We start from the raw sequence: 19,681 nt of genomic DNA, 5'->3' as shown, positions 1-19,681 counted from the left end.
CAGACCATAACAGAACTTTAGATTCACAGTCTTTGAAAGATCGCACCTCAGACCTCTGATGAAGCAGACTGACTGCAGTCTACGAAAGTTTATATGAGACTCTACTGTTTTTGCTGAGACTTAACATGGCTTCCTCCGATTATTTGGGAAGCTCGTACGTTCCAGCATTTGAAGCTGCTTATTCTGACATTATAAAGACATGTGTCTGCAGACATTTGCCATTTCCTTGCATGCATTATTTTTCTTAGTAGGGAAATGTAACATCAGAAACAGCTCTTGGGATCTTTGGGTGATGCTTTCCATAGCAGTATGCTGAAAAGTTAGCTAGCTGTAATCCCTGCCTCTCATTCCTTTCTCGGCTCGTCACCATTTGCCCCCGAACGTTCCTCTGTTTGCATTTTGTGTATTTTGATCCTGTCTTTGATGCGTGGTTTTAATGATGTTGTAACTTTTTCCATTGATTCCATTCTGCAGCTATTGAAGTCGCTCTCTAAATGTCTATAAAACAGACAGATATCTTCCGCTATGTCTTTTGTTCCTCTCTGGTTTGTTAATGAATGTCTGTAGGGGAGAGATGTGCTCAGCAGTTGCTTCCTTGGGTGAGATCCAATTTGCTTTTGCATACACTGTTCAGGTAGGCTGCATGCTGTTTGAAGGTGGGGTGCTGCACAGCGCTGTGCTGACATAGCTCCCAGCTCATACTATCAAGTGTTTGAAAGTGAGGAGGTGGGGGGAAAGCATGCCTTTAGAGTGGGGAAATGCTTCTCTCTGTTGATGCATCTAAGAAAAGCCACTGGGGGAGAGTTTAAGAAATATTTCCAAGTATATCCCTGATAGATTTGCAGGGTTAAATCTTACAGTGTAGGTTGCTATCCAGAAGGCAGCAACATGCATTTCTAAAAGCAAAGCAAAGTGTGTTGTTTATATATCACACCATAGTGTTTAAAGCACTATCTGGGAGGCTTACAATCTAATTATGCATATTATATTTTGCTCCACCCCCACCTCAGCGAGCTGGGTACTCAGTTTACCAACCTTGGATGGATGGAAGGCTGAGTCAACCTTGAGCCAGGTGCCTGAGCTCCTCAGGACTAAATTCAAGTTAGGAGCAGAGGCTTGACTGCAGTACTACAGTTTAACCACTGCGCCACAAGAGTCCTATTTCTAATTAAGACATGCAGAAGTATTCTTGGAGAAGATGTGTGATCATCTCTCTTTCCCATGTCCATCTTCCTACCCTAAAACCAGAAAAACTTGATGGTGGTAGGAAGTGCCACTCCCAGAATCTCCCAGTCTGTGCACCCTGAGGGATCCCTGGAGTTGTAGTCCAAAAAAGTAACTTTCCCAAGTCCTGTATAACAGTGGTCACCAACCTTTTCTGAGTCGCGAACCGGTTGGGAGGGTGGGGTCTGTGCACGGGGGGGGCACGCTCACGGAGGAGTGGAGCGCACTTGCAGAGGGGAGGGATGCGCTCATGTGCCTGCATGGAAGGGAGGGGTGCTTGCGTGGAGGGGAGGGGTGTGCTCATGAGTGGGCGGGGCACCTATGGGTGTGGGTGGCAGGCCGTGCATGTGGGTGGGCTGGGTGGGGGGAGTACGTGCAAGGGGGAGATCTGTCTCTGTGGCCGGTCCTGCCATGGCCATGGACCGGAGGTTGGGGACCCCTGCTAGATAAGACTAGCCTTGCTTTTCATTTGAAGGCCATTTCTACAGCCTAGCCCAGATCTGCACCCATTGTAGCCTCTTGGGAACATTGTTACTGTACCAATTGGTACTCCTCCACTTTCACCACGGCTTGTTGTCCGTTCTAGGCTAATAAGATTCCTTGATCCTAGGGACTTTCAGGATTGCCTTCCTTAAAAGGTATAACCATTTTAAGCCCTTAGTGTAAATCTGGCAAAGATTGCTAGGATTCATGAACATGTTGTGCTGCACACTTTTGTGGACTAGTGCCTACAGATGCAAAAGAATGCTTGCAGCCCGTTCCGAGTTGTGTTTTCTCAGTGGTAAATCCAGTTGCCTTTGACACAACTTCCTTTTAGGCGAATGCACTTAGGATTGCTGCCCAACCCCACCCTGATTAAAGGCGGTCAGTGACCTCCGATTATCTTCCCCCTTGGCTCCTGCTTGTCCAGGACTAACAGAGCAACTCGGGTATGTTTATGAAGAATCAAATAGGCTCGTACTTTACAGTAATGAGGCTCTACCTAGCATCTGCTGATTTTGAAGTGGGTAAGAGTGGATGTTGTTTCCTAAAGGAAAGGAAACGGAAAGCATTTCTCATTCTCTATGGCGCTTTCAAGTTTAACTGGATGTTTTAAAAAAACAGCAACATTCCTTTCTCTGTTCTTTTTTTTTTAATCCAAGTCAGGGGAGCTGACTTGGAAAAACATCAGAAGGGCTCTCTCTAGATTGTAGCCTTCCAAGCTGTGGGAATATCTGCCTTTTGCAAAGTTTAAATTCTTTCCAGGTTTTTGCTGGGAGGGACATTGGTGTCTCTTGCATCTCCATCCTGAGCCATGTGCATGTACCCCCCCATCAAAGTTGGATTTGATTCCTATTGAAACTCTGATTTGTAGCTCTGTGGGGTGCTCTGGTGAATACAGAACAGTCAGTCTCAAGGGGCTAAGGTCAATTCCTGTCCCACCCCTTGCCCCATCATTGCCCCATAAATTATGGCACTTTAGTTCAGTGTGTGGTTTGAACTCCCTTGTGGTTTGTTTTTGCTGGCAGTGTGATTTGCTCTGGACTTCTCAGCCCTTGCAGTGAAGACTCTGCCCATTTTCTGGTCTCCCTCCCTGAGCAATCCCCAGCAAGGTGCCATCTGAATCAGCTTGTGCTCCTGTAACTGATATAACTCAGCTTTGACTGTATTCCTCTACAATCTGTGCTTACCATATTTTACACATATTCACTGAATGCAGGACCAGCACCAGCATCTGTTTTTTCTGTCTCTGCAAACACATGCACATGAATGTGATCATGCACGCGCGCGCACACACATACACATACACACACACTGAAACCAGATTTATTTAATCTATATTCGTCTTGGTTCCTGAGATAGCATGAATATAAATCCTTACTTTCCTTGCCCTTATATGCAACGACAAGGAATTACCACATTCCTCTCTGGGTGAGATTGCAATGAACTTCCTGACCTCTTGACAGTGTTCTTGGAATGACAAAAATGATGTTTTGTACCATAATTAATTAATTAATAATAAACCAAACCACGAGAATTTGTGCAGAGTCAAATATTTTTTGTGTACAATTGCACAATTTGAACAATTTCTGAAATTTCTTTATATTTTTAAACTGCTTTGTGGAAAGAATATGTGCTAAAGTCTGCAATTTCATTGATTCAGGCTCTCCTGATATGAGATTTGCATGAATTGCTGACAATTAGGCCATTCCATAGATAGGAATTTTGGGAGTTGCAGTCCACAAACACAAATCTGCACACCTCTGTTCTCCACCCACCCATCTCACCCAGCACTTTGAGTAACAGCAGTTCTTCAGGGTCTCGTGAAGTAAGGTCTTTCCATAGCCTTTAACCCAATCCTTTCATCTCGAGACACTTGGATTGGACTTTAATGTTAAGCTTGTGCTCCTGTTATCCAGTTGTGGTCCTTACAGTATGGATTCAGAAGAAGCAAAGTTGTGTACCCACTTAAACCACATGGGTAGCCTTCCAGGCCTCAGGGGCATCTTACTTTATGTATTTACTTATTTGTTCCATTTTTACCCTGCCCATCGAGGTTTAGGAATCTACTCTGGATGGCTTACAGAATATAAAGGTAAAAACAGCATTGAAATAACTTTGTTCATAAAAGCAATAAAGATCAGTAAAGAAAATAGGGTCCAAGATGGGATAAGGAAGCTATGTAATGGGAGGGGGGAAGGCCTGCTGGAAGAACCAAGTCTTCATCCACCCCTTATACAATTCTTCATCTCTGTATTAGTCAGTAGAACTACTTTTTGCCAACACGACCAAGGGTCAAGGATTGTGGGATTTATAGCTATGCTCTTTGGGGATTTTGGAGGCTGTAGTTCAGCACAGGAAATCTGGTTAGGCAGAACATTGTGCAAAGGAAATAAGAAGAGGCATGAAATGGTACCACCTCTTGTAACATCTGTATTGGCCTTAAATCTCTACGGATCTGTTGTCAAGACCTTAATTCACTTGTAGCTTAATCCTAGGGAGGCTTACTCAAAAGTAGCTCCACTGTATTCAATATTATATACTCCAAGATATGTATGTGCAAGATTATATAGGAGGACTGATGCCTTGGCCATGCCATTTCACCCATCACATATGATTAACTTTGGTGTTAGCCTTCCTGTTGTTTGGCCACTGGACTTCTGGTCTTAAATCACTGGGCTCAGGCCAAAATGCACTGACAGGACCTGGAAATGTCCCTTTTCTACTCTGAATAAGTGAATGCTAGTCCTCTAAGCAATGCAGGGAATGGAAAAAATTAGCTCCATCTCTGTACGGCAAGCAGGAAAAGGAGTGGGTGGGAAGTTGGTAGAAGAGATGCAGAACTATTACAAGGAAGACATTATCCCTTCTGCAGGGAGACTCCTCATCAGCAGCGATCCATCCTTGTCTAGCAGGATGAGACTTTCAAGGAGGTGGCTACAAAAATAGATTCAAATGTTACAGCAAAGACACTGCAGCCAGCAGGAGGAAATGAGACGAAGTAATGACGGATGGAAGGGCATCTTATAAGGGCGGTGGGTAGACGGATGCGTGAACAGCGAGGAACTCAAGCCTCTTCTGCATTTATGAAGAGGTTTTCTATAATCCTATTAGAGCAACTGAGGCAAACAAAGGATTGGCCAGTCTGGTGAGGAGGGCTTCTGCCGGCACCCTGTGCAGACACCAGATGGACCTGAGAGGCAAAAGGGGTGATAGGACAGACTGATAGGAGAAACCCGTCTGTCTCTTTTACATTTAATCTCCCTTTGAGAGTGGATTAGCCAGGTGGAGAGCCCTCTGCTCCTTGGCTGGAGTTTGGGCTGGATGAGAAGTCCACACCAAGTCTGAGCTGGTGGCCCCAGCCTGGGTTTCTTGGTTTGTCTGGGTAGAGAGAAGAGTCCAGACAATGCCTTATCCATAAGACTGGGGAGGACAAGGCAGGACACAGCTGTACTCTTATCTGCAGTCCCGTGCTGACCTTCCCAAGATTGGACACCTTGTTGTTTTCTCAGGAGGAGCAAAAGCTTTAAAGGTTGAGGTGATTAGAACCCAGCAGGAGTTAAAAGAGGCCTTGCTGAGCTACAGAGATTACAACTCCCTAGTTTGAGAGTCCTGGAATTAAAGGAGGGGCGGAGAACCAACTACTAAGGAAAAAGGATTCCTGATAAGAGGAGAGTGACTTCATCCCCTCTCTCCACAGGAAGCCTTCTTAAGTCAGTGTTTTCTGGTTCGAGACACCCACAAATCATAAAGAGACAATCTGTGCATGTGTGTGTCTGTGTGTGGGTGAGTGAGGGTATGTAAAGACCATCTATCTTGACACAGAGTGGATGTTGAGGCTCTTTTCTGGAGAAGCATTTTTCTCTGGCGGATAGGATTTCAGAATCTTCTCCCATTCGTGTACCTAGCGGATAAGGACAAATATTCCATTTCTATACGCAGCAGACAGATATGAAGAATCCTCCTTTGCCTTTAACACATGGCTGTGCACTGCAGGTTATCTAGCCTTTTTGCAAATGGTCTCATTGAAAGAAAATAATCAGAAATAAAGGTTGTGGGTGTGGGTACACTGTGTTATGCACCAAAGTTTGTGTCAGCGTTTGCAAGGTTTAAAATGCCACCATCCATATGATGTACAGCTAATCACATGAAAGTCTGCGCTTTTTTGGGGTTATTTATTTCATGTTGAACAGCAGGAGGAGGATGTTTATTTTCCACAAGTTCGCTTTCTTTTCTTTTCTTTTCTGGTGTGGTGTGTTTCTTGTGCACCAATTCAGCTGGCATAACATTTTTTCTCACTTTTCTGGATTCCTGTCTCAATTCATAAGGCAAGTTGTGGGTATATCCTATGATGATGTTGATGGCGACATCTCCAGTCCGCTGGGGTGTGCCATTAGGGTGGACTAGCCCCCAGATGAGCACCTGCTGTTTGTCCTCTAAACATTTTCCTTTTTAAAAAAAACCAAAAAAACAAGAAAGTATAATTGTCAAGTTCAGTTCTGTGTCTGATAACTGCTGCACTGTTAACCCACTTTCTAGTGGTGAACCAGAAAGCCTCACAGGGTGCTAGATGAAGCTAATAAATTGAGTACATTTCACTAGGCTTATAAGCTGTTAAACCAAATCAGCGCTATATCACTTCAGAAAAAAAAATTAAAAATAGAGTGTCCAATATTGGTCTTTCTTTTCTTGCTAGACCTGAGGAGAAGTGGTGGAGGAGGGGAAATGAGTTCACTGTATCCTGCAATGTTCATGTCACATACAGTTCTCAAACAGAAATCCCCATCTCAGGCAAGTGTTTTTGCTCAGCTTGTTTCAATGCTTCTCTCCCCTTCCCTTGCTCCTACTTTTTTTTAACAAGTTAGCTCACAAAGAGTCCACTGGGGAGCTGGGAGATCAGTTCCAGAGGAAAAAAGATGATTGGCTTCTGCATTGAGGCAACTCCAGTCCCAAAGTGATCAGAGTCAGCCTCAGAAATCAGCAACTGGGAGGAAAAACAGTCCAAATTTTAGAGATGTGAATGTTGTGCTTCCACATAAAGCCAAGGAGTGAAGGAAAGACGTGGGGGAGGGGACACGTGATAAGGCTGAAAAGTGAACCAATTGGGAAGTGCAGTGTAAACTCCCACAGTGGGGTTATTTATCTTATTGGTGTGGATTTGGCAGTGGAAGGCAATAGGATCCCAGTTTAAAAAGCCGCCAGTGTTTCTCTCCTACAGTGGGGTCTCGACTTAAGAACTTAATCCGTATTGGGAGGTGGTTCTCAAGTCGAAAAGTTCTTAAGTCGAATCTGCATTTCCCATAGGAATGCATTGAAAACCATTTAATCCATATCTGCTCTTTTCTGTCCATAGAAACTAATGGAAAGCTGCTATTCTGCCTTCAGCCACTAGAGGGGGATATTTTCTTTCTTTTTCCCCTTTAGGTTCAGGGAAGGCAGGGAACACTAAAGGCAGCACTTTAGAACTCTTTTTTTAAAAAAAACAAAGCCAATTTTAAATAATGTTTTAAACCATGTTGTGCTGATTTTTTCAGCACAAAGGCACTCAGGCAAGCTTTTTAGGTGCTGAGCAAGCCTCCAGAAGCCTGCTCAGATCCAGCCGATCAGCAGAGGAGCGGGGAAAACCACAAAATGGCTGCCAGGCTCTTTCTGGGTGTCGGCTTTTAGCTCTTTCCTGCTCTTTTTCCTGTGGCTTGGGGGCTACCAAGGCCTGGTAAGTGACTTTATTTAACAGTACAGTATTTATTTTTAAGTTTCTGACCCTTTTCCCCCCTCCAGAAGCCTCTAAGGGGAGGGAGGGGGGACTTTTTCCCTGTTCGTAACTCGAGGGAAGTTCGCATGTCGAGTCCTTACTTTCCCTATAGGGCAGGTTCGTAACTCGAATTGTTCGCAAGTCGGGTCGTTCGTAAGTCGAGACCCCACTGTATGTTGTGGCACCCTGAGTTAGGTATTTGGCTGCAGAGCCAAAGGTTGGGAGTTCCAATTCCCTGCTGTGTCATGTAGGAAAAGAGGCAGGCTGTGTGGTCTTGGGCAAGCTACAGTGTCCCAGAGCACCCTCGGAGGTAGGGAATGGTAAACTGGTACGCCTGGACAGGGTTGCCATAAGCCAGAATGGATTTGACCGCACATTCCTTTTATTACCGTTGCAAAGTAGCTTCATAGAATAACCTTCTTCCCCTCCATTCAGATTCAGCAGCCAGCCCCACACCTGGCAGTGGCACTGAGGAGAAGGCATAGCTGGGCAGATTCACAGCTGTTGTAAGAATTCACTATCATCTGTTGGCATACTGTTAAGACTGGTCCTCTTGTGAGGGGGGGGTTTCTCTTGCCTTCCCTCCTTAGTTATATCTCTGGATGTTGCGACTTGCTTTCTGCTCTGTGGGGAACAGCTGACCTGGGGCCTTCCTCATCAAATAATTATCCATTGAGCTTACAAACAATATCAACAAATCTGCCTCAAACAAACAATCCATCATCCTTATTGGAAACAGATCGGAGAGGCATAAACAATCCCAAGCTGGCCTCCGGACCGCCTTCTCTCTCTCTCTCTCTCTCTCTCTCTCTCTCTCTCTCTCTCTCTCTCTCTGTGTGTGTGTGTGTGTGTGTGTGTGTGTGTGTGTGCATGCGTGCTGCCATCAGTTGGGTTTCCTTGGCCAGCTGCACTGAATAAAACAAACACTGATTCATTAATTACCAAGGCATACATCAGTAAGGCCTCTGGAGAGCACATCGTCCTCCTAAAGTCGAGCTGTCTTGCCCCAGGTCAGGAAAAAAAACCTCCTCTCATTTTAGGACAACATGAACTCTTGGGAAAGCAAACAAATCACCCAATCAAGAAGAGATTGGGGGGGTTGGGAGAAGGGAGGGAGGGAGGGCAGGCATGGGGGAAGCGATGTTCAAGGCCAAAGGTGGTTGTTGATTTCACTTCCTGAGACATCACATCCTGTAGCAAGATTAATCTTGGCATGGCTGTGAGAGGAGGAAGCATCCCATGCCTTTGGCTGTGTGTGATGCATGGAAGCTGCCCACTAAGACGGTAACCTTTCCTGCGTATTTCTAGCTAATTGTGAATCACTTCAGTGATGACTTTCAGACAGCAACACACAAATCCATTTCCTTCTGTTTGAGGCACTCCCTCCATCTCTGGGAATGGCTATGTTGTGAAAAGGCTGTCTTCACCACATACGTTTGTCCCTCCACCTTTTTCCTTAGTAACAATACTTGAAAGAGGGAAATGAGTCACCCAGAAAGATGACAGAGGTACTTGTGTCCTGGACTCGCCCTGCCATCTGCTTTCTGGCTTGTGCCAGGGGGAAATGTTCATAAGAAGTGTGATGTTGTGCGTAAGTGTTCAGGAAGCAGGAATTCCCTTCTATTTCAATTTCCCGTCTTCCTGCAGATGAGACTTTATCTAGGTGGATCCACCAAGGTGTCTCGTTATAATACGTATATGCCATGTGTTCTTCCCATGTCATGTGGGTTCCCCAAATTCCTTGTAGGACAGACCTTGTAGTCAAAAGAACCTGATGGTCCTCTGCTCACGTACAGACTTAAGGCATCTTTTTAAATCCAACATTCTTAGATCATCATCTGTCCAGTTAACAGTGTCACAAGCAGTGAGAAGGGTGTCATGCACTAGGGGTATCAGTTGCAAAGGAGTCTGTTGCTAGGTCTTACCTTGTGGATGCCAGTGGGTCTTGTTCTCAACTTAGTCTGTGTAGGATTGAAGCTGAAATTTACCAAAATTTACTCAATAAAATCAGGTGGGTCTTGCAAGCACATAGCATGCAATTAGTGGTGGACAGACTCCTCTTAGATCAATTCAGAGCTGTGTGGCAGAATTGGAGAAGGCTTTCAAAAATAATTTTAAGAGCTCTGTATTTTTGCACATGCCCATTCTGTTTCCAATTCTAAATTACTATACAGGGACAGGAGACAGGAGGCATTGCTATTGGTGCTACCAGCCAGACAAGGAGGCAGCTGCTACCCATGGGGATGTACTTGCTGTTGCTGTATAGCTCCTTCTATTTCCTCTCAGCACTTCCTGGTAACAAGCTAGGGAACAAATGATGGCTCTACACCACCACCCCAGCCTCCTCCTCAGTAACTGCATTAGAAGTTACATTCGTAGGTTGTACGTCGTTGAGTCATATATGGTCTTGTTCAAAGGCTGACATTCCTGAACTGGATTATGGCTCAGGAATCATCATATTGTTGTACATTGCAAATATGGATAGGATTGCAGAACTCCAATTTTAAGGAGTTTTGTAGACTGCAATCCTGTCCATATTTACAAGAGGTGTGTCTACAGAAATCAGTGGACTTAACTTCAGTGTGTAGACATGTTTAGGATTACCTTGCAAGGGGAGTAACTGGTTAATGAGCTTCTGAGCATGGACCAACAGGGTTCTCCAGTGTGAAGCACCCCTAAAATGCAGACCACATTAAAAGCAAAATAAGCCCCACAATATTCTGAAGTCTGAGTACAGGAGGCATGTCAAGGTCTCTTTGGAATTCGTGTGGGCTTTACAAGTTAGGGGAATCTCTATTCTGAATCTATTACTTGTGAACTTTGGCAGTCATGCCAGTGAAAATGAAATAAAAACATAAAAAGATCTAGGAAGAAGGGGCTGGCCCACTGAATTGAAAACCATTGACAGAGGGAACTGCCACAGGAAATTGATCATTAGCAGCACAACTGTCCTGGTTTTGGCCAGGCATCTTTAGCTCTCCAGGGGCAGAAGAAGAAAATTAACCAGCTTATTTAATTATTGTCCTATCCAAGATTCTTTCTTATATAAGAGTAATAATTGCTTGCCACCAAGTCAGTTCTGACTTACAATTATTCTTTTCAGGATTTTTTAGGTATAGAGTACTGAAAAGTGGTTTACCCTTCCCTTCTTCTAGGGGCGCCCTGGGAACACCCTGCAGCTTGCCCAAGGCCACGTAGGCTGGCTCTACTCATAGGAGGCACAGTGAGGAATTGAGCTCCCAACATTTGGCTCCTCAACCAGAGTCCTAACCCACTGAGGCAAGCCAGTCCATTGTACTTATATATCAGGTATCAGGACTGTCCAGAGGAATCCTGGAACCAAACTGCAACTATGCCTTCTACAAGCTTTTAGAGTGTAGGTCAAGGCATGGGACAATAGAAGAGTGTAATTAGAAGTAGTGGCTTGTGATCTCTACTGCAGCTCAACCTTGGATGACCTCTACTACAGCTCAACCTCCCAGCTGTAATAACATAGAACTAACATAATACTGTATATCACTCATGGTACTATAGATAGAAGTATTCGCTAAGGTGAACTGCTCAGGTAGAACACTGAATAAATCCTGAGACTAGCAAATGGTACCAAGACATCTCCCTGATGAGGAATGATAGACAGGTAGCTACTTCTTGGGCCGGTTAACAAAAGTGTAGTGAAATGGACCTGTGGTCTCTTATGTAGCATCCACATGACACCTTCTTGTGATTGTTCTTCAGGGTTGTTTTTCGTTTTTGTTTTTGTTTTGCTAAAATGTATCCTCTGAAAGCCAGGAAAACTACTATCTGTAGTTGCAGTATTTCACTGTGGATCCACCTCCAGTAGTTGTAGTAATAGTAGTAGCTTTCAGCCGTGTGGACTGCAAGGTTTGATGGGGCTTCTGCTTGACCATGGAGGAGTGGTCTATCAGCAGAAGCTGAGAACTGGTTCAGGAATAATTTACATATCACGAAAGGATTGGTAGGGCGTCGATTATATAGGGCGAATGAACTTTGTTCAGATGAAGATGTTGGTACAGAGGCGGTTAGTGAGAGTGGAGATGAGCTTCCAGTTCTCACAAGTAAGCTAGAAAGGGATACTAAGAGCATTTGCTACCTTGGTGCTCTGAGCATATAAACATTGTTAAAAGAAGGCCATGTGCTCAGCTCTGGTGCAGACCAACAGCTTCATTACAGAAGGCCAGGGGCCCAGGTCTACACTCTTCTGTGACACCACTTGTTGACTTGATAGCCTAGAATAATGGTCTCCAACCTTGGGCCTCCAGATGTTTTTGGACTTCATTTCCCAGAAATCCTGACCAGCAGAGGTGGCGGTGAAGGCTTCTGGGAGTTGTAGTCCAAGAACATCTGGAGGCCCAAGGTTGGGGACCAGTGGCCTAGAAGCAATCTAAGTGTGAAGCAGTGACAACATCAGTGCTCCCTTTGGTACTTTAATCCACCTTCACAAGGACCCTCAGAAAGCAATGATTACCTACAGAAACTCAGACATCTCCATCCCTGCTTTTTCCTGCCAGAAAGATACACCCCACCCACCCCTGTTATCTAACCCAGCAGTCACTTGCTTCGCCCGGCCCGGCCTTCCTTTCTGTGCTGGCACACAGATCACTGGGCTGTAACACCAAAGTTAGTGAGAACCTGCCACATTTTTTAAAAAACTTGGCCGCGTGCAAGGCGTTGGAAGCTTCCTTTCTCTCCAGAGTTTCTCCCTTGTTTTATGGGATGTCTAATGCAAAGAGACAGCAGCCGGCATCAGAGATCCGACAGGCCTGTAGTACTCGGGGAGGAGACTGACACAGTGCTCACTGGAGAGCAGAGCAATCTGTGTTTCTGTGCTACTGTTAATTCACTCTTAATTATTTCTTGTCTAGATATGAATGAACCAGAGGACAGCTCCCTCCTTCTCTTTCTTAAACAAATTCTGCCAGAACTTTAAAGTTTTCCTGTTTCCTTTACTTTGCCACATAAATGACACAAGTGCCCAGGTCACCTGAGCGCTGCCCCAACTGGAGTGGATGTGCCTTGATCTAACAGGGTGGATCTTTGTCCATACCTCTAGGAAAATGTTCTTGACATAAGCAATGCCAGTAGCAATGCCTGTGAGAACTGTACTCCGGAGGCAGGTAGCCTTTTATTCTAATTAACAAAAGTCCAACCTAAGAGATTTAATATTATATGTCAGGTATTCCTTCCCTGTCATTCACATAAATGAACTGGGTTCATTTCCTTACTTTGTAGCCAATGTTTCCTTGCCCTTGCTTGAATTTTTTATTTATGTGGTAGGTCAGTTAATGGCAGATTCAGAGCCTAAAACAAAACACTTGGGGTGATTAACCCAGGGAGTGATTAACCCAGGGGGTTAACTGGAACCTAATTATTCCTGTTCTGTTGTAGCTAAATATAAGGCTGAAAGGAGGAGGATCCTAGCTATGTTGGCGAGCTAGGATGACATCAGGGCAAGATTCCTTACCGGCAACAGGAGTGACACGTTTTCTTCCCCTTTCCATTTTTAGTTTTAGTTGCAGAGCTGCCTGTTAAGGAAGTAAGACACATCGTTTGCAAATTTAATTATTAGAGATGACTCTGAAATAGTAGAAGGATTTGGTGGTTAATGTTGCTTATCATTTTCTCTTAAGTGCAAGCTCTGGAATCTTCATGGGCAACTGAAAAACGCCGTTTTCGTGGTGGGATTTGGCAAAGCGTCTTTTACAAATAGGCTTCCATCCTGACTGAACAGGTTCGGTAAACCAATAAACTGTAACTTTAGGATTTTATGTGGTTAAAAGACTTTGGGGTGGATGGTCAGGGAGTATCAATGTTTTCTGCCTCCCCCCAATATTCCAAAAAGAAATGTTAGAATGAGGCTTAAGAGGCAAAAAGCTCAGAATAACAACAACCAGTAATAGGAATTTAAGATTTTAATATGTAGATTATGCCTTGTCTACTTGCTAGTATACTTTTCATCATTCTCTGAAACTTTTGGTGGTGTTAAGAAATGGTGCCTCTGGTAATGGAGCCTGGTTATCTTCTGTCCTAAGTCGTAGCCCAAGTATGATTTTTGACAGTTAGGGGTTTGAAAAGAAGCGGTGAATGGTTAAAACAAGAATCCTGTTTTGTGAAGGCTCTCCCCACAGAATCGTATGAACTTCCATCTTGAAGGGGCAGCCAAAGAGCGTCCCCAGCCTGGACTTGCACAGCACAGTTGCAGGAGAGTGTAGTTCATTCTCCAAAGTTAATGGGCCCGTCTTTTTCCTGGCTTACATTAAAAGTACAAATATACATTGATGACAATTTATAAATAATACATTATCATCGAGATAACCTCAGCTTGAAGCTATAGCTGTACATGAGGGATTATGCCCATCTCTGAAAAAAGATTTGCAGGGAATCTGCCACTAGTGAGTAAATTGACAAGCCACGTGACTAGGCTGTCAGTCACCCTCCTTGATCACTGTAATTTGGGAGTGCAGTCAGATAATTTCCATTATTCATTTTCCACATTCAGGGAGAGGAGGCGAAACATACACTTGCTTCCATGGCTAGTCCTCTGCTTGTATGAATATGAGTTTGGAGGTGAAATAGGAGAGATTGGCACAGCTCTAATATTTTAAGACAGTTAATATTAAATCCTTAAAGAGATCCCAGAACAAAACAAAAAAAAGTTTTCAAGCGCACAAGATCCAGCACAGACTTCATCAAGATTTTCATGGGTAACAAGGGCACTGTCATGGAGGGAATCTGGAATCTCAGCATCTCAGCCACCTTTTGGAATATAAAGAACAGAACCAAAGGGTGAAGTAATTGGATTGTTGAATGGCTGACAGATTAGTTTGCCTGTTCTGCTGCAACCTGCCCATTGTTTCCTTAGTGTGAAATCTGCAGGCTCAGATCTCCCACCTGTACTCTCCAGCTTCACAACAGCTTAAAATGTTACCAGGTTGGACCCAGGAAGTATATATTGTGGCACTCCTCAGCAGGATGTGCTCCTTGTTGCTGATTCATATTTTAGAACAGCCACTGTGTTCCCCGAGGTTGTGAAACCAAGGAGGCTTTAGGAATTAACTCACTGACAAGTAGGAAAGTCATGTTTCTGAAGCCTGCCACTCATTGTCAGCCAAGACTAGCTTTCCTCTCCCACCCCCATAAAACTGTGTAGCACCAATGGGGTGCTATGCACAGCGGGTGGGTTCAGCAAGAACTTAATTTCAGACACCCAACTTTTAAAAGATGTCTTTATGTAAAGCAGTATAAGATAGATTTAAACAAACAGGAAATACAGAGCTGCAATTTAAAGAAGCAAAATGTGTGCACAGTATAATAGCTGAGGCAAACATGGTAAACTTACAAAGCATCTCCATCTGAGTATCAGGAGCCATCATCGCAAGCACTGCTTAGCAGAAGAATAGTGGAAGCATAGGGAAAACTTACTCTTTTTATCTTGGGAGGTTCAGGAGCGAAGCTTTGCAGAATGCTGATCTAGGTTTAGAAGATCATATTGATCTTATATGCAGACAGTCAAATATATGTGGAGTAATAGTTCCTGTTATTCTGTGTTCTCCAGAGTGAATAAAAATCAGTGATTTTTTTAAAAAAAATTAAATTAATCTGAATCACAATTTAAGTCTAAAAATAATTCTTTTGTTTAAATTGTAAAGAAAAATCAGATTTTTGATTTAAATAATAATTTAAATCAGGTTTATTTAAATCAAATCCACCCTGATGTGCTGTGATATTTTCTTTGTCTCCCTGTAAAAAAGAGTAAAACAAAAAGAGGCCTAGAACTGATATTGTGCTACAGTACAGTATATGATTCACATAACCATTCTGTCGGCAACACTGAATCTTTAAGTAACAAGATTAAACCTGGTTGCAGCAGCAACGGCTAGAGTTGGTATAATGAAAGCTAGATCATACCACAAGAGGTAGGAGGCAAAAGAAAAGGAAACTTCTGACCACCCCTGTTTCTAGACCTTTGAATCTGTTTAAACCTGTGACATTAGACACCAGTGCTGTATTATATTCTTCCATTGTGCTTGGGACTGTATGTCTAGCAACTGAGTGACAGGCAGAAAATCTGTAGGCTGAGCACCCACCCCACTGAGCACCTCACCCACCCCAGGGAGAATCTGCACCTGCTGAAGGACTGGCTGTCATGCAGCTGAAGTTCAGGCAGAATGATCTGCAAGGGTTATTTCCATCTTATGCTAGGCAAAACTGTGTTGAATTATTTTCTTCTTCTCATGCACCTGGTACTAGCTACCATAGTGTAGCTAAGGTTGTAAGCCAAAATTGTGGCCATTTGGCTACAACAGTGTAGATCTATTTATATATGAAGAGAGGGAAGAGGACCTGATCCTAGGATACTTAACCCAGAGGGGTTTGATTCCGCACTGTCCCTCTTATGAGCAGAATCCACCCGTGTGTGGCCTCTGGCAAGCTTCGCAGTCCCGGAAGAAGGGAATAGTAAACCATTTCAGAATACTTTCTTCTTGGGAGAACCCTGAAAAGAGTTGCTGTAAGTCAGAACTGATTAAATGGTACATGATGATTATTATAACAAGATCAATGATATATGGTAATGCATATAGGGTGTATGCGTGCACGCGTATGCATCTCCGTGTGTGCCTGCATACTTGTGTAGAGAGAGCAAAAGCCTGTGTCTTTCTGCATCTGTGTTTTCACCAGCGCAGAATAAATTCCTTTACTTATTTCCAGGTTAAAGACTGAAAGGGTAGGACTGGCCTGCCAATATTCATTCCCATCTCTTCATACAGTTCTTTTTGAAAAGGGGAAGATCATAAAAATAAATGAAATTCTCACCTTGACTAGCAGGCTCTATGAGAGGAGGATGTTTTAAAACTAGTTCTAATACGAACTTTACGGTCATCACTCTGGTGTAATCTTCACTGCTAGTGCAGAGAAGGGTCTATCGTGCAGAAACCTACAAATGGCAATTTCCTGCCTTTCCTTTAGGATATCCATTTTCAGTCACTGCAGGGAATCAGTGAAAAAAGAAAAAAAAAAGAACAAGCCTCAAACACAGTTAATTCTGGAGGAAAAAGCTGAGTGCCCCAGATGTTATGGTCACCTCAACCAATGGAAAAAACATGTTTTGCTCCACTTGAGAAATTTGAATCTTCAGATAAGTTTAAGGGGGGGAAATATTCCCCATAGGATAAAATAAAATTGCAACATTAACTAATGTCATAATGCTGTAAGTGTAATATGAGATTTAAGAGAAAGAGGGAGGGGGTTGCTGAAGACCCTTGCCTTTGTGGTTATGCAGTCTTGAACCTATGAGTTCTTAAAGAGACGGGAAGTGAGAGTTTCTGTTACGTATTGTTAATAATAATAAAAATGTATCATTTCAGTTAATTCTGATTCCAGTGACCTCCAAGGATTTTCTAGGTATAAAATGCTCAGAAATGGTTTACCAGTCTCTTTCTGGTGGAACTCTGGCTGTGCGGCTTCCTCGAGGCCACACAGGTGGCAAGTCATTGAACTCTTTCAGCCCTATTTCCACTGGATGATCTTGGCTGCCCATTTTCGTGAGAGGCACTGACCCAGCTCCTGGCTTTGCAGCTGGGTCAGTGGTTTTGAAAGATGGAGCCTCAGATACCCAATGGCCAGGACTCCCACAAGTCCTAGCCAACAAAACTAATGGTCAAGTCTTCTGGTAACTCTAGTCCAAGAGCGTCTAGGGCCAAACATTTAGGAATCACTAATAACTGGGAAACTGTGGTGCTAACTTAGCAAATAGCTTCACTTTTAAATCCATGTCATACTATGCCCTGGCTGGTTATTTTGTGACCAGCTGAGGGTCACAATTCTACCCACTGTGTCACAGTTCTTGAGACCAATGATGGTAGTTTCATCAGAAGAGACTGATGGCTAATTAATTCCAGGAGTATTTCCACTCATTTTGAGGTGCAGTCCTGTGTATCTCAAAACATCTTATTTAAGGTCCTATGATTTAAGGTCACATGGGCATGTACCTGCAGTTTTTGCTAGGCTGTCTTCCTTGAGCCTGCCTTCTCCATTGCCACTTAGTCTCCTGCACAACCTGTTGCTGCATCAGTCATAGATCTGGTTACTCTTGGTTCCGATTCTGGGCTCCTTACTTTCTTTTCCCTTCTCCCACTCCTTCATGTTTGGTTGAACTTTAGACTGCTGCCTTGCTTTCTAAGCATTTCCATATGCTGATTTAGTTCAAAATGTTCCAATTAAAACAATATATATATATATTTTCAGAGTGGTTATGTGAAAAACCCAACCAGGAAGTTAAAAAAATTCAGGATGGAAGCTTACCTGCCTTGCTTCATGCCTTTGTTCCCTTTAGAACAACCGGTTGACCTTCTGGTTTTTAGAGTGACAGCTAAACAAGGAATTGATACTCCCTGGCAAATAAAAAGACATCTCTTTCTTGGTAACGCCTCCACCCTGGTTCATTCTTGTGGCCACTTTACTCCCAAGGGCAATAAACTCACAAGCCCAGCAATTCTACCCGTCTAACTGTTTTACAGAGTCAAAGGGAGGAGTGTTGAGGGCCATTTCTGCTCAGTCTTTTTGTTGGCTTGACAGCAGTCCTTCCAGGGAAGACCTCCAGGCCCTGGATTACCTTCCCCCCCCCCACATCTCCCACAATGCATCCCTGTTGAAGGAAGGAGAAATGAGGTCATGGTGTGGTAGCCCGTCAGTGAACCACAACTTGGTGCCAAGCCATTGTTGCAAATTGGTGTGCCAAATGAATACTAGAGGATTAGTATTTCATTGACACAAATGAACTGCGTCAGGCCCAGTGGCAGGGGGCAGGGAGAAGCATGCAAAGAACGCGGGGGCCCCATCTCCCTATGAGGAGGCAGCAGCTGGGGAGGAAGCAAAAACTGAGGAAGGGAGGAAGGCAGAACCTAAACAAGGCTCAATACTGCTCTGGCCTCGTTCACCCCTTCCCTGCTGGCCTCACCCCGGCTGCTGTATGGGGGGTCCTTCAACTGCTGTCCAGCTTCAATGCTATGACAGGCAAATGGAGAGAGAAGCAGATGTTGGAACTGCTGCCAGATACTTCATGCAGATGTTTGTTTGTGTAGAGCACAGACACAAACACAGACTGTCCCCCTGCACTGACATTTGAGCAGCCACACTGATTTGAGAGTTGCACTTGCCCTTGGTTGTCATATGAATCCCCAGAAAGTGGATAAACAGTATATGTACCAAAGCTCACAGAAATGCATTAACTGAACTTTCGTTTGGCTTAGTGGCAATGCCTTTTTTGGTTTGTTTGTTTTTGCATTGACTTAATAAGACATGTATTCACACAAGTAGGCAGGATACAGCACATATATGTATACAGGCATGCAAATGCTTGTGTTTTATTTCTTTAATTAACTACTTTATTTCTCTTCTCCTGTACTCCGGAAAAGTCACCGAAGGTGGTTCTTTGACACAAGAGTCTTCCTAAATTATGAAAACCTGTATTTTTTTCCCCCTTAGGTGGTTCTGGGAGATAGATCATTTCTGCTATACAGAAAACAAAAAATGTTCCTTCACTGCTAGAGAGAGAGGGGAGCATACATAATTCATAATCTTAGGGGTGGGACAGAATAGCATGACTGTTGGGAATAGCAAAGCTGTTGTGGGGGGCAGAATTGCTTCTTTGTTGTGGTGGAAAAGTTACTTTTTTGGCTGAGGTATTAGACGAGATCTTCAGTGCAATGGAGTGAAAAATGAGGTTTTTCTTTAAAAAAAACTTTAAAAAACTACGGGTTTCATATGGTGTGGGAATCCAGTGATGTCACAACAGTACCCAGTGGGTAATCAGAACAGTCATTAATCCACATCTGTGCTTCAATTAGAGCTGCAGTACAGTCTTGACTGAAATGATTTGCTATCCTGAGTCACAAGATGAGCTATCTCAAACCCCCTTTCCCTTATAGAAGCCGGTGTACTGCTTTGGCCACTGAACTTTAGGACAATGTAAGCAATCAGGCAGCATCCTCTGGTGCTCATGAGGACAGCAAGCAATCTACCTGCTTGGCACATGAGACACCATCTCTAACCAGGAGTGTCTCAAGTTCTCACACTGCCTCAGAAGAGGTGGGAAGAGAACTACCAGGATCCCTTCTCATGCCAGGTACACCAATCTACCAACCCCTCTGTTGCGCCAGCTGCTGGCACTGTCACCATGTCTGTCTTAATCCCAAGACAGACAGAGGA

General features: G+C 43.8%; 2 protein-coding genes across 8 annotated transcripts in view; both read left to right on the top strand.

Annotated features, from left to right (window-relative positions):
• The window catches only part of SEMA3F (semaphorin 3F), a 158,449-nt gene that overhangs the window by 73,058 nt on the left and 65,710 nt on the right, over nucleotides 1-19,681 (top strand). The window lies entirely within an intron of this gene.
• The window catches only part of GNAT1 (G protein subunit alpha transducin 1), a 116,793-nt gene continuing 104,443 nt past the window's right edge, over nucleotides 7,332-19,681 (top strand). Inside the window, exon 1 of the mRNA XM_078385507.1 lies at nucleotides 7,332-7,417. The gene's annotated coding sequence lies outside the window, so the exon portion shown is untranslated. The remainder of the gene's footprint in view (nucleotides 7,418-19,681) is intronic.

The sequence above is a fragment of the Pogona vitticeps genome, chromosome 2 (genome assembly GCF_051106095.1).
Source record: "Pogona vitticeps strain Pit_001003342236 chromosome 2, PviZW2.1, whole genome shotgun sequence".
NCBI lineage: Eukaryota > Metazoa > Chordata > Lepidosauria > Squamata > Agamidae > Pogona > Pogona vitticeps.
The sequence above is the reverse complement of the archived record's forward strand: the minus strand, read 5'-3'. Positions and strand labels throughout refer to the sequence as shown.